This window comes from Pseudopipra pipra, chromosome 9, assembly GCF_036250125.1.
Source record: "Pseudopipra pipra isolate bDixPip1 chromosome 9, bDixPip1.hap1, whole genome shotgun sequence".
Classification (NCBI taxonomy): Eukaryota; Metazoa; Chordata; class Aves; order Passeriformes; family Pipridae; genus Pseudopipra; species Pseudopipra pipra.
In genome coordinates, this window is record NC_087557.1 from 30,961,104 (window position 1) to 30,988,997 (window position 27,894).

General features: G+C 39.3%; 1 long non-coding RNA gene across 3 annotated transcripts in view; it reads right to left on the minus strand.

Moving 5' to 3' along the window:
- Positions 1 to 6,144: 6,144 nt before the first annotated feature.
- LOC135418486 (uncharacterized) overlaps positions 6,145 to 27,894 on the minus strand; it is a 361,572-nt gene continuing 339,822 nt past the window's right edge. Inside the window, exons 7-10 of one of the 3 annotated variants that reach the window (XR_010432475.1) lie at positions 16,722 to 16,785; positions 13,453 to 13,555; positions 7,997 to 8,065; positions 6,145 to 6,399 (exon numbers count right to left, since the gene is read on the minus strand). This is a non-coding gene — a long non-coding RNA (uncharacterized LOC135418486). The remainder of the gene's footprint in view (positions 6,400 to 7,996; positions 8,066 to 13,452; positions 13,556 to 16,721; positions 16,786 to 27,894) is intronic. The other 2 variants (XR_010432477.1, XR_010432476.1) reach the window with 2 other exon arrangements.

Below are 27,894 nucleotides of genomic sequence, written 5' to 3' on the forward strand. Positions count from 1 at the left end.
TAACAAACAATGGTTTTTCTGCATTAGTGTGGCAACCTGTTATGCAACTGCTGAGAAATCAGTCTGTAGTTCTGAAGAGATGTTTATTGGTGCTAAAGTAAAAAGATACGTGTGCTTAGTTAAAATGCTGAATGTAGAAGACAGTATTTCCCTAGAGAAGGAGATCAAAGGGATGTAACACAAGCCAGAATTTTCATCAAACCTTAGAAGTGTTTGATATTCCAAATAAACAAATATTGACTCCCTGCTTAGTTAATCCTTTGTGATGCAGGCCTGGAGAGCTCTGAGCTCATCCCAGCTACGTCAGAGCTGCCCCTGCCAGTCCTCACTGATACTCCCTGTGACCTCCATTATCTTCAGCTGGCATCTGGGCACTGAGATTGATGACATTCTTGTCTGGTTTTCTTTCTTAGTTTTCTTTACCCAAATCCAGAAGCCTACACAAAGTGAGTGGAGTGGAACTGCAGCTGGAGCAGGACAGCAGGAAGAAGAGCAGAGCTTTCAGCTGCTGCAGCTCCATCACCACACACTGAGCACAGGGGGAGTGGCTGGAAACCAGGCTGGTTTTCACTGTTGTATAAAAACTGAATACTGCTGATACAAGCCTCCCAAAGTGTATCTGAGGTTATTTTATTGCTCTTATTACATTCATTTCCCCAAAGCAAAATGTTGCTATAACTCGTTTAGGAGTTCTCACTGATTCGGAAAGTCTCTTCCCAAGTATTCAGCAGGTGCCATTGCAAGAATGGGGGAAGTTGTAATATATTGTAATATTGGTTGAATTTTCCCCTTCGAATATAAGGAGGGAACTAATATTACAGTAGAAAAGACAAAGTATCATAGCATGATGAATGTCGTCCTGTCTAACACGCTCTGCTGTGCAGGAGTGTATTTACTTTTTCAATAAATACAATTACAGAACAGTTTCCTTACTATGAAGCTGTCCCTCAACTCTCCCTTATAATGCAAGAGACGCTGGGAGATGTCAGAGGGCCAGATTCCTTCAGTGAGCATGATTAGAAAATATTTTTCTATCTCCTCATTAGCTTCCTGAGATTTTTCTCCCCTTAACTGTGACTGTCTGGGGTTTTCTCTCACTTTCTGGGCAATTAGTGAGAGAATTCTAACAGTGGCATTGTCTCTTCCTTCCCTTCAGTCTTTATTAGACAAAAAGCAGGTTTCTTTTGTTCTCTGACCAGAGTGGCTGAATGAATAAGGTCTCTCATGGAGCGTCCTCCTGTCTTTCCCTGTCCCAAAGCTGCAGTGAGGCAGGAGCTGAGCAGCCCCACTGCCCCAGAGCTGGTCCTGGGCACTGCCCAGGGGCTCTGTTTGCTTGTGTGGAGCAAAAAGGGGCACAAGACAAGAAAGGGGAGGGCAGAGGCTTTAAATCCCACTCAGTCCAGGTGTCACAGCTAAATTGCTGCTTTACCTGATGCCATCCTGGAATGCCTCGGGGGGAGAGGAAGTTCTTTTCACCCCTTCCTGCTTATATTTCACACAAACCTGAATCAATAACTGTGTCTTGTATGAACATGAGCACCTCCTTTTCATAAGGAACAAAAGCAGATTTATCTCAGCCTTGGGTGAAAGCAAGGAACTCTTTCCAAAACAAACACCGCAAAAGGGCAAGAACTTCCCCTACAAAGGAGCTTTGGCACCTGCAAGCTCTTCCATAAAACACTTGCTGAAGAGTGACTTATGTGTCTGTTAGGTAAATATCCTGCTGTCATTCTGATGGCACACCATAAAACCAGGAAACAACAGTTACAGCACCAATATTTACATTTATCCTGAGGAAATACTGTTCCAGTCTATGTGGCACTGAAAGACTTGTTTCCCTTTTATCAGAAGACCACTGACAATGGGAAAAGTATGTAGAAATTTCTGCAATCTGAGTTTGGTCAGTTAATACCAAGCCTTTGAAGCTGAGGGATAACTCAAGTTTTCTCTACTTGACAAGCAGTTTCCTCACAATCAAGGAAAAAACAGGGCTTTTAAAACTCCTGTGAATTGAAAAATGACTGTCTGCTGGCCTGACATATGAAGGATACCAGAATATTAGAACTTATATCATTTTGGCATCATGGCTGAAATTCTGGCTTCAGCTCCTTCTTCCTTGCCCCTGTTCTGCACATGAAATGGAGATAACACCTTTTGTCTGCCTTACCCTGTTAATGACCTGTTCAAAACAGGGGCTCTGCCAGTACATCTACAACACCCACAACTGAGCTCCTGCTCTCTGGATTATCCACATGATAAAATAAGGAATAAAAATGAGATCCCATCCTGATTGACATCTAATCTCAGAAAACTAAAACTTTCACAACAATGCACACTATGAAGTATGAGAAATGCACTACAAAATTTTACTTCCCAAAAGCCCTGTGTTTGTAATACAGAAAAGCATTTTTTCTTAACTCTCTTTTTCACACTGACAGTTATTTTTAGCCTAATGCTGGAAGCCCTCAGATTCCCATTTCTTTCAGTGAATTTTAAAATAGTCTCATTATTTGACTGAATAAAGTCAAAGTGATTGTTCACATCAGGAGAATTACTTGCACAGGTTTTAATCCACTGTTCCAGGACCTTAATTTACTCTGCCATTTCCCAACTGTTTTCATACAACCTGAGCAAAGAACCATAGAATGGGACAAAAATCTTACAAGTCATCTTCTATTATTTCCCAATAATTACTATGTGGCTTCTGCTTTGTCTCTCTACATTTTTTTAAAGACTTCAAAGCAGAAAAAAAAATATTGTCCATGTTAAAATCTGAAGGTGGAAAGCATCAAGAAGTTTCCTGCATTCCTTTTTATTTTCCAGCTAGAGACCCTAGAAGGGAGTTGAAGAGTTTAATTATAATTCTTCACACAATATCAACATGAACTTTCATTCTTCAAAATAACCAGCTCACAACAGAGTTTTGCTACACTTGAGTTTTGCAGAAGCACAGTATATTCACAGGTTTATTACCCAAGGTATCTGACTGGTCTTGGGGAATAGAGCCTTCAATGAAGTGTGCTGGTACAGTGTATTTTGGTTGCAATTTGAGGGCAGCAGGAGGAATTAATTAGAAATATTTCTGTGTGTGTCTGTGATGTGAAAAGCTCTCCTTGGTTTCCCCTGTCCCTCGCTTGGTTCACTCAATAAATTGAACTTAGTAGTGTGACATTGTTCCTGTCCCCTCCTCACCCTGACACAACCACAGGCTGCTCTTTTTTTGAAGGCAAATATCATTTTTTCTGTAACTTTCACAAGAAACTGCAACGCTCACATAACTCACACAAAACTACCTGAAAGTGATAGTTATGTACTTTACAAGTGACAGCCATTTAGAACCTGTCAGTCAGGAAGAAAATTATTGCTCTTTGTGCATAAAATTGCAATTTAATTGTGCTTCTTGTGTTTCAGTTAAAAAAACAAGCATCTCTAGACCACAACTTAAAGCATCAGAGAACAGACAGATTTCCAGGGATTAATTCAGTTTTCAGGTACCTCACTGCAAATCCAGAGCAAGTCTATTGAGCTGAAAAGCTTTCACATGAACTTACAATAACAATGGAAACAAAATTTTGCCCCTTCCTGCTTATTTCTACCGGTGTTTCTTCCATATTTGCTCACTGCTTCCCATCAAACAAAATTAAACCCCTGTCCAGATGTAATGTAGGGGCTTTTGCCATAGATATAGCACTGCCATCTGATATGTAAAAATAGACAGGCTGACAGAATGGGCTTCATCACATACTTTTCCTAACTAAACATCACTGTTCTATATGCACTCCAGAAAACACAAATTAAATAAAATGTGCTTACACTATAGAAAAGGTGCCTAAATTTATAGCTGAAGAATGTTAAAGACGTTTTTTTCAGAGACTGAGCAATTAGAAAAATCACACTTCATAGCACTCAAACCTCATACATTGACACCAAAGGGTAAAGCAGAAATAAGGAAAAAGGTTTTTGTTCTTATAACATTTGAAGGAAGTTGAACTTTCGAACTGGAATGAAGGAAACATCCTTTGCTAATGGGAGATGACACACTGCACCAACAAGGAGCAGTCTAGAAATGTGTCTGTATTTTTGCTGCTCTCATGTGTTGAAAATGTTAGTATATTGGTGGTGTCACTCAGGACATACTAGTAAGACATTATATGCAGCACCCAAAAATGTACTAACAAAGCAATTGCTCTCATCTGAAAAACTGCAGAGGAAAATTAAAAGTTACAGTACAGGTCATGCACTGAAATATTGCTGAAGGGAAACAGAAATAGAGAGAAAAGGAAAAACATGCATAAAGATAGCATATTTCTGAAGAAGACTATTATCCACATAGTTATCTAATCTATTGATATAATCTGAATAAAAAGCAAGGGAAACAAGCAAAAAGAACTGGGCAATAGTGGAGTGGACAGTGAGGAGAATCTCTTGCACAAAGAGTATTTTGGATAAGATGGAAAGGTACAACAGGCTAAGTCCAAAAGCTTGAAGTGTGTCTTCAACAGTTCTGAACATTCTGTATTTCTGTTAGCAATGTTCTTTGGAGCTTTCTTGCCTACATAAGAAGTTCCAGTGTAAAGAAAAGAACCTTCCATAAACAAGCAATTGATGAAATACATCACAAGCTCTTTCTTCAATTCACCCAAGCTACATTCAATTATTAGTTATACTTAGTGAATTATTTATATTTAAATGGTGTATTATTTACTCCATACATGTAATAAAACACAGCTTTTTCTCTTATATCACCTGCCATCAGGGTCAACAGGGTTTCAAGCAACCATTAGAAAAACAAGGAGAGCATTCACTAGCAAAATAGCCAATTAATATTCTAAGAATTCCAGAGGGAGTTTAAAGCTTGATCATTATAAATTTGAAGTGGCATGTTCAGTTTAGGCAGATTAATTAAAATATCCAGGTACGTGTTGTTATCATATTGAATCCACATATTTCTATACTGAGGTTGCATTAGTTTGGTAAAATGATGCATTAATCCCAGGAGGTTCTAATTAGGTGTGAATAAATGCCACAATGAACTTTGCAGGGAAGCTCAACAGGACATTGTCAGTCAGTGTCAATGCAAATATTGTCTCTTACTGATAAACACACAAACCCCCCAACTCTATTTCCAGAAAGCCATAGGATAACTACAGTAATAACAGCAGGGACCAATCAGATTTTTCTGTTGCATTAACTACCTTTTTTTTTTTTTTGTAGATTTGGCAAGAAGAGTTATTTCTTCCAGCTAGAGTGCAAACATCAGGCTCTAGATATCATCAGAGCTGATGGACATGGATCTGGCCAGTCACCCTCAGAGTCTGGTATTTGCCTTGGAAAATCATTCATTTTACAGAAAATCTCCACCCCCCCTGCCCCCACAACGAGGTAATTTGAGATAGATCCTTTTAGTGAAGCTCTTTTTAAAGCAGTAAGAGAAAACAGTTTCTTTCAGGTACATCAGTTATCTGCAAACTAGAACTACATTCTGCTTATGTATTGAATTCTACCTAATCCTAATACAAATTTAAAGAGCTCCACCTAGACATGTAAAAGACCACATGAGCTATTTGAGCTCCATCAACAAAAGAAAGCCCCACGAAAGGCCCCGAAAAGCAGCTGTAATAACTGGCACCTTGCACTGGAAATGATCCCCTCCCTGGGGCTGGGCAGGGATTTCAGGATCTGGCACTCTGTGGGAAAACATCCATCAAGTCCAATATGGACATTTACAGACAATATGGATTTTACATTTGGGATGACTGTTGTGTTCATGAAAATAAAGGACTGACAACACTTTTTTAGAGCAACGAATAACACAGACAGGCACTGCCCAAACTTCCCCACAAACCTTTGCCTGTGAGCAGGTCTCAACTTGCAGCCCTTCTGCTATTCCAGCTCTTGATCCTTCTTGAGCAGAGGCTGCCAAGAGTGTTGACCAGAGCCAAACTCTGGGATGGGAGCAACATCCACTGGGCACAGGGATGTGCTTCCAGCCTGTCAAATAACATTTGTGCTATAGTAGTGCTTCGAGCTGTGGAAGGGGGTAAAATGTGAACTGGCAAGCCAGCTCTTTTACCAGCTTCTTACTTTTATTTTTTTTTAAATCCTCTGAAAATTCCCATCTGAAGGAAGTTAGTTAAAGGTACTATTTAATAGTACAATGCAGATGCTTGTTTGTACTCTGCTGCTGACTCCAGCTGGAGCTCCCAGTACGACCTCCCCTGAGAGGGAGTACATTACTCAAAGCTGATATTATTGGGCAGGACTGGATGAAGCAAAGTGTCTCAACACACAGAATTCATTAGAACACAGACATTCTGGACAGACCTGTCACTTGGAAACGGGTTTGCTTGGCTGCTTCCACTCTGATGGTTCTTTGAGAGGCTCCTTCTCCAGAGTCACCTAGAAACAGTGCAGAAATAAGGGCATTTTTCAAATGACAGGTCTAAGGAACCAGAGTGCTCTAAATTAAATGGTTATATTTTTAAAACTGAATTTAGCAGCAAGGGGCTTTCTCATCCAGTTTCCTTCCATTGAACTCCCTCCATTCCAATAGTCTAAGCCAAGAATATGCAAGGCTCTTCAGGCAGCATTAATAAAAGTCTTCATGCTGCAGATGACACATGACAGAAGGGAAACTCAGATTCAAGCCATTGTTTTAGTGCTTCAGGTCGGAGTGAAATTTTGAAGTGCCACTTATTTCACATACCTTACATAACAGAAGCTCCATTTCCCTCCCTAGAGACCTTAAACACCCCAGACATTCTGTTATATCCAAAGTGGTATCCAGTTACCCCATCTGGCAATTCCCATGGATGTCTAAATTCTAAGTGTTTGTTTAAAATACCTAGAAATTACATGGCAAAGAATTAACTCATGAATTTTCTGGTACAACTTCATCAGCTTCAATCATGTTTCTTTAAGGTGATGAGGGAAAAAATAGGAACATGATCCAAAATTAAATGGAAGGAGTTTCCCAACGGACTTCAAGAGACCTTTGAACAAATCAAGGCAAAAAAAAAGGTTTAAAAATTGACTAAAAAGTTTAATGTGATTCTTCTGTCCCCTATTGCTGAATCAGTGCCTGAAGCGAAACGTGGACCTGGAATGAAAATATACAAATAAATATATCTCCATCAGAAAATGTTTTTGATTACAACTGAAACACTTTGGGGGAACAGAATTGACCAGACAAAGGTTTCAGGAGAAAACAGAAAAGCTCTAAGATGAACAGCCTTTCACAATCCTTAACATGGGAAACCAATTCTCTTTTATCATTAAATTCACAAAGCAAGTGTAATTTTTTTTTAAATAAATCATATTACTGTTGTGCCTTCATCTGCACTGTCCCAAATTTTCCAAACCAAATGTCGTGTCTCCAGTTGTGTTCAGACCTTGAAGGGTGAGAGCTCAGAGTGCCCAAATCAAGGCTCTGCCTCACTGCCAGAGTGTGGGCTTGGATGGTCCATGTGGGAAATAAGGAGGGCTTTTAATTCTGGGGGCTCTTGGAGTTCAAACTTGGAGGGAATATGGGCCAACCAGCCAGAACAGGAGTATCACACCACTGTGCTAGAGGAAATGACCCTTTTGAGATTCCAACTTCATTCTAGCTCTATTTTGTACAATTTATTAGATGAAAACAGCTTTTGTACTGTATGGCTTAGCAACTCCAGTGACAGATTTAATTTCCAGTTATCTCTGCTACAACAGTAAATAAATCTCTCAAGTGACAGTGTTCCTGTATGCTTATATATTGTCCTAAAATGAAACATATTGCACCATAACTGTTTATTGGCCATTCAACTTTAATTGACCAATTTTAAGCAGTTATCAGTTGGCTATTTTCTTTAGAGCAGATAACATTCCTGACAGTCAAACTCCTTTTCCTTCCCTGTTGTCAAGGGGTAAAATTATGTATTTGTGAAACTTTACAAAACATTTCCTCCATCACTTGAAACACGAAATAGATGCAAAAAAAGAAAAAAAAAAAGAACAATACCCTGTGACTGGGCAGCCTATTTCCTCTCTGAATCACCAAGGAGTTTACAGCAAATTAAGAGTGGGTATCCTGAAAAGGAAGTGGTTTTTTCATTATTTTAGTATCAAAAAAGTAAAATGAAAACCCAGGTGCCTTTTACAAACCTGCAGCATCATTTGGGAGTGCCTAAAATCCAAATACAAAAGGACTACTTATTAACAAGACAACTAAGTGAGAAGTAGAAACTGAGAATTAAACTTGATATTTTCAATTCAGCCTGAATTTTACTTTTCTTTATGGTTGCCAAAACATTTCTAAGATATCTTTCATGGAATTCTGCAGTCCTACAAAATGTCACTTACTAGTTTAAATCTTTGTCACAAAGCAGAAAAAAATGTACTCTTGATATTAAAAGAAAAAAAAGTAACAGAAATAGATTTCATTTTGAACCCACTGCCAAAGCCCATCTGACAAACACTTGGCCTTTGGCCAGTCCCAGCTGAGGCTGAGATGAGGATCTGTCAGGCTGGGCTCACGTTACTGCAGGAACTCAATCCTTTGCTTTGGGAGCCTGGCAAGGACTCACCACCATTCCTGGTACAGGTGGTAACATTTTGGAGATGAGCAGCAAACTCCTGGGTAATGCTCTGTGGAAATGGAGGAGATGGCAAACAAATCCTGTGTCAGCAGAGAGCCATCCTCACCAAAGCTATCAGCCAGCAGCTCTTCAGTTAAATGCTGAGCACAGATCTCCCGAGACAGGCATGCACAAACCCATTCTCAGTGCTGCTGTCTGACATTAAGCAGCAAAGACTAATAATTTAAAGCTAAATACACATTTTTCAGCCTTACCTAGACCCTGTGTGTTATGTTGTGCCTTGTAATTTTAGGAACATGAAGCAACGGATGGTAACAAGTGACATATTTTCTTTAATTGTGCCTGCTCCTGAAGAATGGCACTCTTTGTGCTCCATCCCAGAACAGGAGGTTAAACACATTGGATCTCTGAGCCCAGTGCCCAGGCACTGAAGCTGATGTATCAGCAAGACTTTCTGGATATTCTGGAGGTCAGTACTCTTCCTAGAAGGTTGACCACATCTTGGTCATGCCCAGTCACACTTTAGTGTTACTTGGAGCTTTCTTTCCTTTTCCCAGGTTCTTCTTCTCTCTCCCTTCTCCTGTGCTTCTTTCCTTTGCATCTCCTAATCCAAGGAGCACAAGGTCTTCCTAACCTACACAATCACATCTGTTGTTGTTAATTAGAGGGCACTGAGCAATCAGATATTCCAAAGTTCAAAGCATGAGAGAACAGAACGTTTGGCAGGGCTACTCCTCAGCTTGGGAACTCCTGTTTGTCCAGAAAGGACCTCTTTACTTACTCTTGCACAACCAATTGTATGTTCTTTATCCCTTGTTTCTAGACATTAAGAATAATTATGACACTGTTGTTGCAGTCAGCATCAAGTCCCCTTTGCTTCAAGACAAGGTCTCAGTTCAGCCTGGGTTTTTTGTTTCTTTTTTTGGTTTGCTTCTTTTTTTGTTTGTTTGCTTTTTCTGACAGAATTTGAAATGCATGTCAAATGTTTTATTTTACTATCATAACACGAAGAGGTTTATAATGCTGTTGTTTCACCCTATTTTGTTAATTTTCATGCATATCAAATGCAAAAGATAAGGATGCATTTGAAAGATATAAATTTGAGAAGAAGGACAGAGTCTGGACTCCGTGAGTTGCTGAACATTGACTTCCTCCACACACAACCAGTCCCAGCAAAGGTGACTGGACCTGCAGGACTCAGGCAGAACGACACACAGAACTCAAACTGAAGGAGCTCTGTAGATCAGGGCCAGACCTGGTTTGAATTGTCAGCTCACAGCAGAAACAGCTGAACAGTTCTGCATCTGGAAACTGGCTGTAGTTATAAATGATATGGCTCTGGGAAACTTTTGTTGTGGTTCTTTAATCTTTTAGTTTTCAACTGAAACTTGTTTCATTAAAGTGGGGGATGACTATTCAAGGGCTGCCTTTATAATTTTTGTTACCAGTTCAGACAGAGATCTGGTTTATGTGCTTGATTTCAGCAAGGAAGGTTTATTGTATTTACTAAACCATATGTTTTTCTACAGCCTGCTTGGAATTTATGATGACATTGTTTTGGTTTAAGTTGACAACTACAGTATGTTTCAAGTTAGCTGATTTCCACTGAAAGTTGTAGCCTCTAATGAAACGAAATTTTGAAAATTTTCAGGCAATTACATTTTTCAGCACTGGTGACAGAGTTCTGTTGCAAGGATTTGTTTGGGGATTTTTTTGTTGGTTTTTTGTTTGTTTTGTTTTGTTGGGTCTTTTGTTTGGATGGGTTTATTTGGTTTTGTCAGTTTTTTTATTATTTTATTTTTTTCTCCACAAATAGATAAAATTCTTTGAAAGGTCTTATTATTACCTTTTTGGCAAATTCATTATTTTGCAGAGGATCTAGAAATCAAGGGTTCTGTATCTGCAAATGTCCATTCCATTAATAGCAAAAATACATATTGGGCCCAATTTACAGTATATAATAGTTGTGTTGTAAAACATAAAAGTGATTAAATATGTAATTGTGATCCTTCAAATCTTACATATTTCAACTAGAATAACAATAGCACGAAAAATGCATGTTTCCCACTACAAAATCCTTTAGCATTTCCAGAATGAATGGGAAAGTTGGTATTAAAAGCCACTGTACAAAGCCTATCCTATCTCGTGTCTTTTTACTTTCAAGACTCTCATGTTTGTTAGTAACTAAATATATTATTTACTAAATAAAAGATATTCTCAAATGCTGATCTGTAATAATTTGTGTTAGTGGTCAAATGATACAAGGCACTTACCAAATGAAGTTCTAGCTTGAACTCAGACTCTTCATGGATAAAGTTTAATATAAAACTAATTTTGGCTGAGGAGGTAAGAGGTAAATAAACAACCTCTGTGCTGAGAAGTCCAGTTCTTTTGTTTCTCTACAGTGATATAACTGACTAAGAACAAAGGGGGACAGATCATCTCAAATATTCAAAAGTCATTCTCTAGAAAAGAAGCAGCAGACTAAATGTACATAAGCTAACCCAAGAATAAGTCCCAGTGGAAGAGGTTTTAAAGAAACAACTGGAAAGGACTGGTAAATTTTAGAAAATGCATTTTCCAGGTTACCCTCTTCCTTACATTATGCTGTATCACTTCTATTAAGATTAAACAGTTTTGTGATTCAGAAAATTCTCAAACACTTCAAAAAAACCTATTTACAAGTTCTCAAATCTTCCCCTGAATTGCCCAGTGGAGTCACTATGACCAGTGTACCTGTGAATGCCCCAAAAAGGTCTGAACACCGTGAGCTTCCCCACCTGAGCAAAAGCCCAATGGTAAAAAGCCAGTTCACCCCCTGGCAGTGGGGGTGAGTTCATCTGAACAAGAGCTCCAGGAGCCAAACCCCTGAGCTGTGATCAGTGAAACAGTGCCCATGTTCAGCCAGCTTCAAAGGATTAGACATTAAACAAACACAAACTTTGCTTTTCACATAGCCCACTCCTAATGACTGAAGGTCCCCCATTAACCCCCCACAGAACAACCCCATCCTGCTCCCCACCCTGGGTCCCTCCACTGCATCACCTCTGGTTTCCCAGCCATGCATTTCTGCCACACTGCCTTGGAGTGTGAGAAACCAAAGGGTCTTCGGCCTATGACCACAACCTGACATGATAGGATTCAGAAGACTTTTAAGAGCCACATAAAATGCTCTGAAAATCATTTTGGAAGATGAAGGCATTCCAAGTCTGGTTATGATTATTTTCCCACTGTAATGTTATGTGTCCATGGCAGGTATGTTACATGGAGGAGGCACAGATAGAAAATTAATTTTCATTGCTTTGCCTATGGAAAACATACCTATCTCAGTATCCAGAAAAACACTGATAAACTGGTAAAACTGTGTTTTAAATAAATTCTTCAGCAAAAATGTACTTAATATATTTTAGCTGATTACTTGTGCTGTTCATTTAAATGATGGGATATTATGAAATACACATGGATGTGCTGCACTGAGCCCACTCAATTCTTTACAAACATTTAAAACTTTATTAGCTGATAGAGTAGGAGAGATTTCTTTTGATTTTTCTTTCTGCTATTTTCATATGTTGAACATATGGTATATGTCTCTCAAGCCCAGCTGACAGTGGAAATCAATAAAGCCTCCTTCCACTTAGGCTGCAGCATCATTTGTGAATGGCTTTAACTGCACTTTTATTAATTCCAATGCTATGATCAGCTTCTCATCAATAAAGAACAAGTCACGAGATTCATAAATTCCACGTGTCATAATCTATTATTGGGCAGAGTTGTACAATATTTAATTTTCTGTCTTTCTTCCAGGGTTGTGTATTCTGTCACATTCGAAGAAACCAGTTCAGAAAGTGAACTGGAACTTTTTTTTAAACTAGTTTTGACCTTTTGTTAGAATGATTTCAGTGCAGTGTGTCATATACAACAATTTATAATTATGCAATCCCCAGAAGTGTCCATTGGTTTAATGTACCAACAAGTTACCCAATTTAAAAGTGGATTTACTTTTCTAACTATGAAGTTACATCAGTGTAAAAGTGAGCATGAGCTTAACAGCTTTCCAACTTCAGCAGGATGCCATTTTTGCAAGGTGCCTCCTCTAAGTTTACTCTCCCTCCCTTGAATTTTGATTTCCTAATCCAAGCTTCAGCAGAAAACATAGTTATCAGATAATTATTTTATAATTATACGAAGTTACTTAAAGGTTAGAGATAAAAAAAAAAAGTACAACATTTCTCACAGGGGCTGTAAATACTCAGTTTGCATTTCAGTGTTTGCAACCTGACCAGCACTCCTCACCAAATTCCTCTCTGCAACAACAACCTCTAAAAGCTGAACGTGGTAGATTATTATATTTACTGCAACAAGACCATTCTTTCCCAAATAAATGTTTTATGTTGGTCAGGTCTGAAGATCTAGATTCACTTTCTTATCTGTATTTTGTCTTTATGTGTCTTTCACTCACCTTTGCAGCCACCAAAGCCCAGCACACTGCCCTGCATCCCAGGTCCCCTGTGAACCTCCCCCTGCCTTCACTAAGCTCTGATCCTGCCTCCCTCCAAGACTTCAATTGTTAATAAGATGCAATGTTACTTAAAAATATTGCATTTTTTAGACAACTTTCTGCTAGAACAATGTTGCATGCTATTAGTCAATTAATTAATGAAGTGAAATTTTATTTCACATTTCATGTTTTATAATCTTCACCAATCCTCACACATGCATTTAAAAAAATAAATAAAACAAATTCACAACACTGTCACTTTGCACCAAAAACCTCTTGAGGAGTATAACAACCAATTGCATATATCCAGAACATGAAGGTGATTAAAATGTTATATTCAGTCAACTGGCAAGCACTATTAAAGGAAGTTAGACAACTTACATATTTTCATGCAATCCCTGAATGTAGAAATGGCTGGGGCTCCTTGATAATTCCTCCTCTCAATTTTTAGAATTTCATTGCACTGGATCACAGAACATAATCACTGAAAAAGAAAATTTCATATACACTCTTTTAAAACTTGAGGTTTCACTCCACTCCATTTCACTTTAAAGTAATATAGTTTGGTCTTCTAAGAACTGCCAGGTGTTTTGTACTTGGAAGTTCCATCTTCTACTATTCCTGTAATCAACAGTACCAGGCACTTCACAGCAGAACTGACATTTTATACAAAGCAAAGCATTCCTCTCCACACTCTTTTAGGGTACAGGGGGTTGACGACAACAACGCAGAAAAATCTCTTCCTCTTTGAATTTTGATTTACCAGCTTTCTAAATAAAACTTTATGACCTACTACATCATCTTGGATATGAACTTATCTCTAGACCAACATCAATAAATAAGCAATATGATTTCTCCAGATTTCCTGAAAATGGGAAAGTCCAAAGCCCTCATTTTCTGCACAGCTGGTAACAAAGGACAAATGCAGAAGCTGTAAGAGGAAGCCAACCCTTCCTGCCCAGCTTTGAGGAGACTGCCATGTCCCTCAGCCTGGGACAGCTCCTGTCAGGAGATACTGCAGCAAATATTACACAAAACCAGCCTGTGCTTCATGGGAAGCATCACATCTGATGCTGGGTCACAATAAATATTTCTTGAGGGGGTTTGTCATTTTTAAATAGATGATATTATTTATTGTTAAAAATACAACACTGCATTCAGACAAGGTCCTGCAAATCAAGCCCTTGGCTTCCACCCAGACTGGATTAACCAACTGCATCTGCCCTGAGGCAGGACAGTCAGCCTGGGGCTGTGTCCAGCTCTTTGCAGACACCAACCTGACAGAGCACAGAGGCTCCTCAGGCTCTCCCCTGCTCAGAAAGGGGATTTAAAGGCATTGTTTATTTATTTGTTTAATAAATAAGTACTACCCATGAAGAAAGGCTGGCAGGGGGCACAGCTGCTACATCACCATCATTCACATGTCTTCTACAGAACCTGGGACTTCTGCAAAGACATCCACCTACAGTCTAGTCAAAAAAGGACAGAAAATGATAATATATAGTTCAGGAAACTGCTCCTTGCTACATTTCAAGATTAGGCCTTTGACAATACTTTGTGTATTATTTGGTTTTGCCTCTAGATTTAGTGATGGTCATCTTTGACACAACTTCTGCTTACAATTCAGAGCAATGTAAGGTCAGAACTTTAATGAGAAAAAGAACTGAAGATGAGGAATGTTCCTAAATCCTGAATCCAGAACAACTCAGAGGACAAGGAGCAAGGATTTGGTGCAGGTTTCAGAGAGCAGTAAACCCTTTAATATAGGGACTATATAGTTCATATAATCCCCAAAGAAAAGCTGACATAAGGGCACAAATACCATTGATTTCCATCTATCCTACAAGATTTAAAATACATTCTGACAACATGTAAAAGGTGCATGAAACACATTTTGTTTGTAGGTCAGCTGCTTTGGCCTAGAGCAATTTGTTCCTATTGCCTAAGTTCATATGCATTGTTGGAGAGTTAATAATGAGGAATAGTCTACTCTTTAATATTTTACTATAACTACACATACACACACACAACCAAAAAAGAACCTAGAAATAAAAGTCATTTAACCTCCAAGAAAGGCATTATTGTAATATGTCAAATAAAGGGTGAATCTTTTATTAAGAATACATCAAATTACACTCAAATGATCACAACTAGATGATCCATGTGTTTTTCTAAAAGAAAACTAACTTCAAATAAACAGGAGCCTTTACTATCTGATATAAAATTATAACTTTGCCACATCTTTTCTTTCACCCTCAAAAAAAGGAGAGAAAAATCAAAAATAAGTTCTTGAATAACTAGAAATCCAACCAAATATTCCATATCTGGAAGAAGGTGTAATGAAAGTCATATAGAATGTGTGATTTATTTTTGGAAACCAATATAGACCATAATAAAATTATTTTAAACCATCTCTTTAGCCTCCTTTTAAAACCGAGTTCAACAAAGGATCTCACTGCAGGTTCACCTACATTAAGCAATCTGACAAAATCACACCTTTCACCATAATAAAAAAATAATCCTGCTTCATATCATTCAGTCATTCTGTCCATATTCATCAAAAACACAGAATGTAATTTTCTTTTATCTAGAACATGAGGAGCGTGGTAAGATCACAAGCTGAATAGATCCTGAAATGTTATTCCAGTAGGCTGTAGGAAGTTTATAAGTTCAGCATTGCTGTTAAACACAGAGCAGTGCTCTGGTTTTTCTCAGGACTCCACACACCAAACTGCTGTGTCACAACTCGGGCAGATTGCTGCTGCTGCAAGTCTGTATTTTTGGAGGCATTTCTGGCCCTGAGGAAGTGACCCTTTGTCACCTTCAGCTCATCAACTGCTCTCTCCTCTGACATCCCAAAAGCCAGTTTAGCTCTTTGAAAGCACTTCTCCCAAACGCTGTCCTGTGCTGCAGCCTTTGGATGCCATGGCTCCGGTTCCTTTCCTCTCTGAGCAGGGCAGTCCCAGCCCCTTCCACAGGCTGATGGGCAGGGCAGTGCCAGCCTCCCACCCAGCCAGCCTGCCAGCAGTCCCTGCTCCAGCCCCTGGGTGCTGGTAAAGGGGCTGCATTGCTCAGACAGCTCATCTCGGATTTGCATTTCAGCAAAACATCCCAGTTCTTGGATGTCAAGGGAGCCTTCAAACCTTGAGCCTTCTCTGTGTTCCAGTCCAGCAGAATCCCCTCCTCAGCAGTGAACACTTTCACACACTGCATTCCCATTTCCCAGCACTCTCAGGGCAGCAGAGCCAAACTCCTGAGCTGGGATGAATTACACAGCTCTGGCTGGGGCCAGTGAGCAGAATAATCTCTGCTGGAGAGAGCAGCTTCAGTTTTTGGAATCCATCTTTCTCAGCCTGAAGTAATCTCTAAGAAGGAAATGCAAACCCTCATTAAAGCATGCCCACACATGAAAATGTTAATTGTAGGCACTGGGATTAACACAGTGGTCCTGATATAAATATTTTAAGTCAGTGAAGAAGGTGTAGAACAGCTCTGAAAATATCAGCCAATGTGAGAAGCAGAGAAGATGAGGAGGGTCAAGATCGTGTCAAGGGCTCTAACTTGGGAACTCCAGTGATAACCTTCAGGGTACTCACGTGAACCAAGTGTTCCTCTGACAACCCTTTAATAAATTAAAAAAGAAATACAACCTGTTTTCATTTTGTTAGTCTGATTCCACTTCGGATCTTGAGCAGGCATTTATCTGACATGTGCCTGAAACAACAAAAACAAAATAATTTTTAAAAAATTCTTTTAGGAAACTCTATTAATGGAGACCCTTTTACCTCAGGACAAAACAAACAACAACAAAAAAGTAATGCAACATGGATAGCTTTAAATTTCTTCGAGGCAATTTGGCATTGCCATATAACATGTTATAAAATTCAGAGAAATGGCTGATACAAGAACACACAAGAACTTTATATGAACATACTTCAAGGGAAAAAGCATTTAACAACTGGGTATACATTTTCAGGTTTCACGGAATGGATTATTTTGGATTACTTTAATCAAAATTAACATGGACATTCTTGGTCTGTTTCTCCTCTTCCCTCACTTTTACACTGACATGACTCAGTTCAATGGAGTTATTTCTGATTTACAGTACACTGTGTGAGAAGGATCAGACCCCCAGACTTTAATGTACCTACCAGCACAATATAAATAAACAACCTTCACTGTGGATCAGAAACCTTTAAAACACACAGGGAGCCTGGTACCAGAATAGCAGAATCATGCCTTTGGAGTGTGGGAGGGGTTTGATATTTTTATTCTTAAAAAAAAAAAAAAAGAAAGAAAAAGAAAACAAACTAAAATGGCAACAACAAACCCCAAACTTCTGCAATGTTCCACATAGCTGTAATAACCTTTCTGGATTACTTCTTGGTATGCAATTTTAATATCCTTCTCTCTTTGACAAGGTCAGGTCTGCTTTCTCTTTTAGGCAGCTCAGAAGATTCAAGTTATAGCTAATTGCTTTGATTATTTGTTCTGTAACCTCTAATTCCCCATGACCTTTTCCAAGCCCATTTTCAATTTAATGAGCCAAACCAGTAAAGCTCATACTGGACTTTCGATGAGAGCTGCCAGAATGTCTTGACAAATTAAGTGTTCCACAGAGGAGGTTGCTTTCAGACCAAATGAAACCACAGAGTTAATTTTGTTATTTTTCTTTTAAGGTGTATCACTTGTCTGTATAGAACCATCGATTTCCACAAAACAAACAAACAAAACCCATTTATTTTTCTATACTACCCATACAGGCAGGATGGGTATATTAAATGTGGGTGTATGTTGGTCTGAACCCAAAATTTAATCTTTTTCTTATCCACTTCTGTATTTGATTAAGCTACACTGACTTACACAACAAGTCCACTAGAGTGAATACTGTACTTGAGATGGAAACATCCCTCCAGAGGACAAACAATTCTGAGAAAAAAAATATGGATCAACAAGCCCTGAATTTTTCTCTTAAACTAAGCCATCAGCATAATAGAGAACTGTTAAAACAAGAGAAGTATAACCGTGTGTGGGTTTGATTTAGACTTGATTATTATTACAATTATTATAAATGGCACAAGCTCACTTTTTAACCAAACAAGAACTAAAGCTCCCTTGGCACAGCCAAGGTTCTGATGGTGGGATGAGGTGCTGACTTGTTTCAGGAGAGCTGGTTTCTGTTTGGCTTTGAAAGATGTACATTTGCACGGGTTTTTATAAAATTGTCTCTCTGAAGTAAATCCCATCAACTAAATTGTCTGGAATAAGGACTGGTTGGGATACACAAAATGATGGGAGGAAAACAAGGGAAGGAAAAAGAGTATTCCAAGAAGCTGCTGCTGCCTTCTGGTTGGGATTGGGTATCTACAGTCACTTCAGTGCCTCTGCACCAGCCCCCAGCTCTTGCTTTCCCTGTCACAGCCCAGACACGTCTGCCAGGGCCCATCCAGCTCACAGCTCATTTCTGTTGTGTTGGCAAGAGGGCAAAAAGACCAGCTGAGGTTTGTTGTTGTGTTTCCTGTTTGGATGGGTTTTTAATCACATATTTAACTGTCAGAAAATAGGTCTGCAATAAGGTCCTCTCCCCCACTCCTAAGGAATCACTGCACCAAACTGTAAGCATACACTTAGGTCAAATTTGAGTATTTTACTACAAAATACTACAACCATGTGGTCATTAGAAGCTTCTGTACTTAACAAAGGTGAACACTAGCAAGAGTACCTCGTCTCCATGGACTCCTCACTGTGATGCCACCCTTTACAAACTGTAGGTACTAGCCAGCAAGTTCCTGAAGAGATTTCTGAGTTTTTGCTCAGTACTGTTTTTCATTTTGTTTTCAGTCTTTTTAAGATTTTTAGTATTAAATTAGATATTTAAAGATTATATTGCTTTACAGCAACCTTATAGCTAAACTTGTAGTGAATAAAGTTCAAAATAAAAACTGAAACTTGGTGCTTTAGTGAATATGAGTCAGACTTATGTATTTGAAGTTAACCCTAGACACTGATTTTTTTTTTCAATTTTCTATTTAAGTGAGATATTGAAACTGTATTTAATTCTGTGGCACATTGTTAATCAAGAGTAGTTAATGTCAGACTATAATTAGAATGAAAGGCAACTTGATATCTGAGATTGTACAGTATCAAAGGACAGAAAGGTAGAAAAACCTCCCAAAGGTGACCTCTGGGCCACTAAAAGGAAAGTGCCAGAGATGCCCTTCTCCTTACACAGAAAGAAAGACACAAGTTCACTCCTGAGAAAGGTGGCAAGGGATGAAGATGAAGTGTTCAAACTCCTGGAAACAATTAACATTGTAAGAAGTGCATTAAACTGCAGCTGTGACAGAAAACTTCTTCTTTTCATTCACATTCTTTACTATGTGATTTTTCTTATCAATGAATCCTGAGAGTGGTGGTGACCATTCTTCAGGTGGTTACAGACAGCTGTGGGAAGGCAAAGGCTACAAAGCACATCAGCCCAGGGAGTGTTGTCAGGACACAGCCCCATCCTGTGCCTGCCCCAGGGAAGGGAGAACACCCAAGGGAACAGGCACAACCACCTTTCCTCCTCTGGTGCTGTTCAGGCAGCAGCAGAGGGAATAAAGTGCCTGTGGGATGTACTGAGGGTTCCTGTGGCTCACTGGTAAGGCTGCAGCACAGGGCTCTCACCCTGAAGGGGCTGAAAATATTTGACATCAACAGCTTGATCTGCTGGGGCTGTGCCAGCAGGATGACATCTCTTCAGCTCAGCGTGTCCAACTGAAGGAAATAGGGAAAGCAACATGGGACAAACGTTTTGACCTCCCAGCACTGTGTACAGTGATGAGATACTGCCACTGCTATCATTTTCCCTGCTAACACTTGCCAGGAACAATTCCTTCTGCTGGGCTTAGGACTGCTCCTGTTTATGTGCATGTTCTGCCATGCACTGCCAGAGAAAGTTGTTAATATTAACTGTTTGTTTCTAAATATTCCATCTATTCCGTTCAGAAATGGACAAATCACTCAGTCAATTGAAATAACTGTCTTTTCAGATCAGATAAATGATATGTAAACTTAAAAGATTTTTTTTTTAAAGTCGGAAGTCATTTTGTAAAGACCTTGAAATATAAAAATTGCCAAGGAAACAATGACTCCAGTGCATTGTTCACACATGAAAGTCACAACACAGCTTCCTTACCAATACTCAACACAAAACTATCTGACAGTGCACATCCTCAAGGGTCAGAGTTCCATACCTTTTAAGAGATCCTCCTTGTTCTTGTATTGCTAGCAATGGTCCCAGGCCTGCTGCACAGTGAAATACTGTACTGAAATACACCCCCCACCCCTCCTGTCAGTACAAGGGATTTTACAAATCTCAGTGTAAATCTCAGATTTTACACAGGATTAGCATGCAAAGATATTATAATATGCATAGTAGTAATTATTGACTGAGTACACAGTTAAAAAATAATAACACTCAGCTATTCTAAATACTTGTATGTATGTATGGCAGAAGAGTCTTGGTGTCACAGTTGTACCATGGCATAGGAAATCCAGAAAAAACAAATAAATTTAGGAATTTTGGAAAAGAATAGTGGTTTTCTTGTACTTCCTGATTAAATACGTTATTTTCTAAACTCTCCTTATATCAGATGTTATTCTATTATGTAGCTAGAGGACCATAAATAATGTGTTAAGTTCAGAAATCTAAATCTGTTAATGGAAGAAGTGTGTGTGATATTTACATCTCCTCTGGAGAACGATATTGAAAGAGCAGCACTACTGAATATTAATAAAAATATGGTGCTCAGTTTTCTAAATACATATACTGAGGTGGTTCTACTGTTAATTCCAGTGTGAGATAAGTTGTTACTCTTGAGCCTACAGCCACACACCCACTACTACCAACAGTCTGGAAGAGACAGGAATTTATATTTAATTTGAGGTTTTTTCCCGCCTAAATTAATCATGAAAAGAGAACAGCCAATGCATCATTTGTGGTTTTCTGGCATTAAAGCTGTCATAGAGCTTGTCCCAGATCAGCAAACCCCACAGTGTAACTGAACCCTGAGTCACACACCCTCAGCAGCATCCAATGCTGAAAGCCCACTGAATGGAAATCCCTCCCCTGCACCATGAAGTCCCCTCTGGAAGCACCAAAGGAAGGAATTCCTTTGGGAATGAAGACTTGAAGGCCAGTGTTGACAGCATCTTTCTCAAATAAGAATCAGGGAATTAGACCTTGTATTTGCAGCTAATAATTGAACCTCTTCCAATGCAGAAGAACCTTATCCCACTTTCTGACAGTGAAACAATGCATTTTCATAATTTTACTGTCACAGTGAATATTTCTATGTCCTGATAATGTGAAATACGATTTTTCTTCCCTAAGAGGAGAGAGCTATTTTTGCTATTTACCATGGGTTTAGGTTGACATATTTTATTTACATGTTGTTTCTCCCCATCTGAGGTTTCCTACTGATGGTCCTTTGAGGAAGTTAAGTACCCCAAAGCACTACCTCTTTCAGTGTTTTGTTGAATTTGAATTAAGTTTCCCTGTAGTAAGTTACAAAATTGTTCAAAATTGACTCTAGGCATCCTAAGAACCCTAAAGCTTCTAAGGGAGTTGTTTAAAACTAAAAACTGAATATTTCCTGAAGGAAAACTACATGTCAGATTTATATTATAATGTGTTATTGTGTTTTTGTTCTAATTGGGTTTGAAGCCAAAATGCTGTTGTTTTGCAAATGCTCCTGTTATTATTATTTCCACACCGAAACCCAAACAACAAAAGAGCACAACAAAAACCAGCACCAGAACAAGAGAGATTCTGACAATTTTTCCATCCATCACCCATATTATTTAATTATACAGTTTCATGCTACAGAGGAGTAAGAATTTTGAATATTTATGTTGAAGTACAGTGACAGGTTATATTTTATACAAATGAAGTAAAATTACCTTGAGTGTGTAAGAGGAAAATAGTTTATTTGGAAAATTTTAGCTTAGCTTCAAGAATTAGATGAGGAGTACGAAAAAGTAAATAATATCTGCCAATACAGGATATATGGGTATCAGAACAGTGAAAACAACCAAAGATTAGATGCCTAACTGCACTGTTTCTTTAGTCATAGAAATTTCTTGAGAAACAGATTTTTTTAATAATAGAAACTCTTTCATCTTTGAGACTTAATCCTTCGAGACAGAAAGATGACCCAGCAATTACTTTATTTTGCTTTATAATTTTGTAAAACTTTTGCCTTTATAAATTATGTCTGGTTGCCACATACTCCAGGTATGTCTACACACAGAAATGAAACTGAGACAGGTAATGGCAACTTCCCCAAATCAAACAGAAAGCAAAAGCCCCACCCAAACCCCCCACAGTTATCCTCCATCTTTTAAAGTAACACTATCAATACTCAGAAAGTGACATTTTAAAATATTGAAATATTTTATGAAATACATGAAAAGGTCCCCACATTGAAGGGCACCCGAGCTGATGTGAAAAACTGAGAGTTAATGCCCTGGCTTGCCAAGATGGCCCAACGTGCTGCACTAGGAGAGCTCTCCTGGCCCCAGGACTGTGTGTACCTGCAGCTGGGATGGGATGGGATGAGGAGCTGCAGCTCAACACTCCTGACCTGCCCCTAGGGAAGCCCTCCCCCGAGGGATGTTCCACCCAGAGTCAGCTCCTTCACTCCCCTGATGTGTTCTCTGAGCTCTGGGTGTCTCCACAAGCCTGAGAAGGGCACAGAGGGGGCACAGTGAGCCCCTGCCACGCTTGGTTACCCTGAGATCCAGCACAGACCTCAGACCCCAAACATGGGAACAAGCAGAAAAATCACTGCACTCAAAACCCCAACGGGGAAACTGTTCAGATTCCTGAAACAAACATTTAAATTGCAGTTTACTGAGCAGATTAAAATTCTGTTCTCTCAGTGTCTACACGTTTCTGCACTACAGGAAACAGATGGCCTCTGACATCCACCAACCTCTGCAAAGAAAAAGAAAGGGAGTTCAAACACAAGTCAAGTCAATGAGTTTTCAGGTTGCCTGTTTATACAGAAATCCTTTAAAAGCTTACATCTCAACCCAGTCTACACAGAAGGAATACCTACCCCAAATTCACTTGCATTGTAATGCTCAGCAGGAAAATAACAGAAGGTGGTCAAGTACCAGTTTTACCACAGTTCTGATGTACTTCAACTGGATAGAAAAGGCTCCATTAGAGGAGCCCAGTCCTGGTGCCCAGCCATGCAGACCAGTTACTGCACAGCACAGCTAAGGAATCCATGGAAGAGGTAATTGAGAACTTCTCTAATCCAGGTTATATCTCACAGGAACAGCACTTAAATCACTACCTGGTGGCTAGCACAGATCCTGAACGTGCTGATCCCACGGGCTACCAGTATTTTCACACAGTTAATATCATTCAGGATGCTTTCATTTTCATTTTAACATCAGACTGACTTCAGTAGGTACGGAAAAAAGTTTAAACTATAAGATTTGTTCATATTATATAAACTATACACAGTAGTGGGCAGGTTGTATGATGTGATGGTACCAGTATAAAAGTCCTACAAGCAAGCCAACCTGCTTCAGGCATTAATCAATTATCAGTGGGTGACAGTTCATTGATAATTACATCTGTTATCAACTGATAACCCATATTAGAAACAGGTGATGGGTTTAAAAAAATCATATATATATTTGTGAAATAAAATACTTTTGTCTAATCTGATGCCTTCTACAAAATGCTTGTTATTTCACTGAATTACCACAAAATTTTTCTTTCCTTTTCACTAAAGCATGATTTCTAAGGATGTTTCCCTTAATTGAAGTACAGAAGTACTTTTCCCATTTAGAAGCTAAGCACAATAGGAAGAAGGAAGTTTACATGCTCGAGATTTCAAGCAAGGATCAAGACATTGTTCCTCACTGTGACTCATAACCAGGAATTCAGAGCTGATTCCTGTTAGGTTGCACATCTGACTCATGTCCTCTCACAAGGTTTGCTGCAGAAGACATTCTGAAAGATGTAAGACAATAATTCTCAAATATACCAAAGAGACTTGTAAAACTGAGCCATTTCAGTCTCCTGGAAATGACTAATGAGAACTGTTGCAGCCATTATTTGCAAATATTTACTCTCCAAGGCACAAGGCCATAATTACCAAGGTTTTAGCAATGCCAACACTGGGTAGGTACATTTCCCAAACATTTTGGACCTATTCATATAATGTGGCACAAAGAAAAGACAAGCCACTACTGCTACCTACAAGTATATAGATATATATAGGCATTTACCATATTTTAATTAACTTAAAAATCACTTTGAACTTCTAAGAAGGACCAAACGACTTTTTTTACGCACTTCATAATGAAACTTCAGTTCTGTAGATTACAACCCAGCATCCTTTCTTTGCTGTTAGTGGCAGTTGTGCTTGGAGAGTCATCCCAGACTACGTGAAAATATTTCCTCCATAACACAGCCACAGTCAGTGAACACAGTTAAACAAAACTGTCTTGTAGGAACTTTGCCCACTTTCAACAAGATTACACGAGGCTGTTCTTTTCATAACCACAATGTGGTCTGAGAAAATAATTCCTTTTTTCTCATGAAATTTAACCTTTGGTTCCTAACAGTCAGTGAGGCAAGACATAAATTTCCAATCAAGTCATACCAGAAGAGAAAGCATTTATAGTAATATTTGAACATTGCTTGTGACATGACCAATCCTGTTAACTGCCCCCTGGCAGTCCCAGCACTGGGCCCCCTTCCCAGGATGGCTCCAGCAGCCCAAGGGAGCTCCTGCACCCCCCCAGAGTTTCTTGGCCAAAGATTCCCCAGAGAAACTGTTTGTCCTGCTCAGAGCAGAGTTTTTGTCATCCCTTCCTCCCTTCAGGTCACTGGACACCTGGGCCATGAAGTCCTTTGTGCTGGTTTGTCCTCAGAGGTCAAACCAATTGATTCAAAAGGCAACCAGCAAGTCCACATAATGTGGTTCCAGGGTGGCCCCACAGTCTCCACCTGCACCTCATTAGACCTAATTGCATGGAAGTGAACTGTAATTCCCTGCTAATGTAAAACAGAGAGAGGATGGAGTTCCTCACACAAAGTGCAGGCAGGTAGGGAATTTCCAGCATGCTTTGTGTCCCACAAATTACAGCAGAGTTAAGAGAAAGCTGCATATTACTGATGAAATGAAAGGACACTAATTGGTAAATCAGGCTGGAGAGACAAAGGCTTAATATCTAAGTGCAATGCAATTTTTGCTGGCATTGCAGGGATGTGCATATATTAGAGATCCATAGGTTTGCTAGAATACTATTCAAATAATTTCAAATCTGTTTGAGGCCTCATCCCACTCCCCAGTCTTCATACTACTGAAAAACCCCAAATATATCTGCATATAAAATATGCAAGAATAGAGTCATCCTCTGCTTAAAACTCCTCTGTGTGTTATACAATGGCACCTTTATTGCCAGCTATTTGTGAAACCTTGTGTTCCTGAAGATGGTTTTCTCCAGATCAGGAGAAACAAAACAAAACCAAACAAAATCCCAAACCAAAGCGAGCAAACAAAAAAAATCAAACCAGTAGGCAACTTCTGAAAAACAAATTGGAAGAGAAGTACAGGCATTGCAAAGTTAAACCCAGAATGTCCCCTTTGAACAGCACACATGTTTACTTCACCTAATATCTGAATAGTGTTACATGTTTCAGATCAGGTCTCTATAACTTAAGCTTTTCCTGTTTCTGACCTATTCAGCCTTACTTTGCAGGTCCAACCCAAGCAGAACAATCTAAAAGATAATGAAGAATGGTTCAAAAATCAAATGCCATCACATATGCTAGTTTTATGTACGACTGACAAGCTCAACCACCCAGAAATTTTAACCAATCTAGTTGAATATTCATAACTTAGTTCCTGACTGTACTACTTAGTAAAAGTGCATTTCATTTGACCACCCTGTGAGACCCCAAATCATGGAGTGGGACTGTGCTGTGCTGGGTGGCACGAGGACAAAACCAGTCACTTCCCAGGGACTGCAAAACAAACCATCAGGATGGACAGAACTGGGGATGTCAGCAGAGACAGTGACAGGGAAACCAGGATGGACAGAACACAGGGGTGTCACCAGAAACAGTGACAGGGAAACCAGAATGGACAGAACACAGGGATGCCAGCAGAGACAGTGACAGGGAAACCAGAAACAAGAAATGCAGCATGCCCAGAACACCCCCAGCCTGACACTTCTCATTTCTTTCAGAGGCATTACAACAAGGGAGAGTTCTAAGGGCTTCAATTTAATGAGGTCATCTTTTAAACATTTACAGCAACTTTTCAAGTGTGGGATCAACACAGAAGAAAGCACAGAAGTGCTTGTTTGAAAATCTAATAGGTGGGCAATGAAGGTATAATGGAAGGCAGGAGCTGACAATGCAGCAGAGGGGGAGGACAGACTAAAATGCTCTCCTAACATACAATAGAGAGATGGGCTTTGCTGCAGCATTCACTTGGACATGATGAACTTGTCAAGGCCAGAAAAAACCACTATTATGTCAATTGAGACATAAGATGTTAAGAGCTTTAACAAGAGTTCTAAACATTTCACTGTCAATCCAAACAATCATCTCAGAGATGTTACTCAGAAAAGAACTCCAAGAGTAGGATGAAACTCAGCTAGGAAGAGATCTGAGGGGATTATGATGAATCTGGGCCTCCACAGGAGGCAAGATGGCAGAAAATGAAAGCAAAGAGGGGAAGGGCTCAGGCAGGGGAAAAATGTCTGAGAAAGTGTTCTGCTTTAGTCATGTACAGCTGGATCAGACAATTCCATTAATTTAGAGGTAACAGTAATCAGAAACAAGGATCATATTATGAAAACATAAAAAAAGTCCAGAGGTGACATCCTTGTTTAGATCCCAGACTCAGCAGTTTGGACATGGTAGCTGAAACAGTTTGTACACAAGATTACTGTACTTTTTCACTTAATAATTTAAATATATATATTACTTAAAAGCTGCCCTGCACACTTATTCTTATGCTAAAGCAGAAGTTGGAGATTACATGTTCCAGCTTTCACCATTGCTTGGAATTTTTTTCTAAAATCAGGGGAGCAAAAGATGAGGCAAAAGATGATGGATGAAAAACATGTCCATGAGCCTGCAACTGTACTTGTTAATCATTACAATAATGTGTAAAAATAGAAGCTGACAATATGTAATATTGATGCACTCACTTGACAGACAGGTACATAATTCATTTTTAAGAAGTGCTCACTCTCAAGCCATGAGAAAATATTTCAATTTACAATATGCCAAAAAAATGTTAGTGTTACCAAAGCACTAAGCAGGATTGTCTGAGGGGGGAAGAGCCCCCTCCTGCAGCCCTCCTGAAGTGCTTTGATCCACTGGGTTTCAACTGACCATCTTCACTAATCTGTCACCCAAGAGGAGGAGCTGTTACACCCTCAATTTATGTTCATGAGAGAAAAAGACAGGGATAAACTGAAAGGGAAATTGAGCCTAAAGAGTGTCAGTGCTGAGGTGGGAAGTTGGAGTGGTCACATTCCTGTCTGACCCTACTGCTGCTTTCACCCTGACTGCAGTGAGGGTCCATTGCATTCCTCCAGGAACAGCAGAGAGAAGGAATTTGATATACTGCTGTAGCACACTAGAGCTTCTCTGTAATTCTCCCTGCTCTGAGCTTTTAGGCACAGTGCTTTCATTGTTCAGTGTCCCTGAAGACATTAAGTTGCAAAATATCTAAATACATAGGTACCAAGGCTGTCCCCAGGAAGGATGTGCCTTGCATTACATGTTCTGAT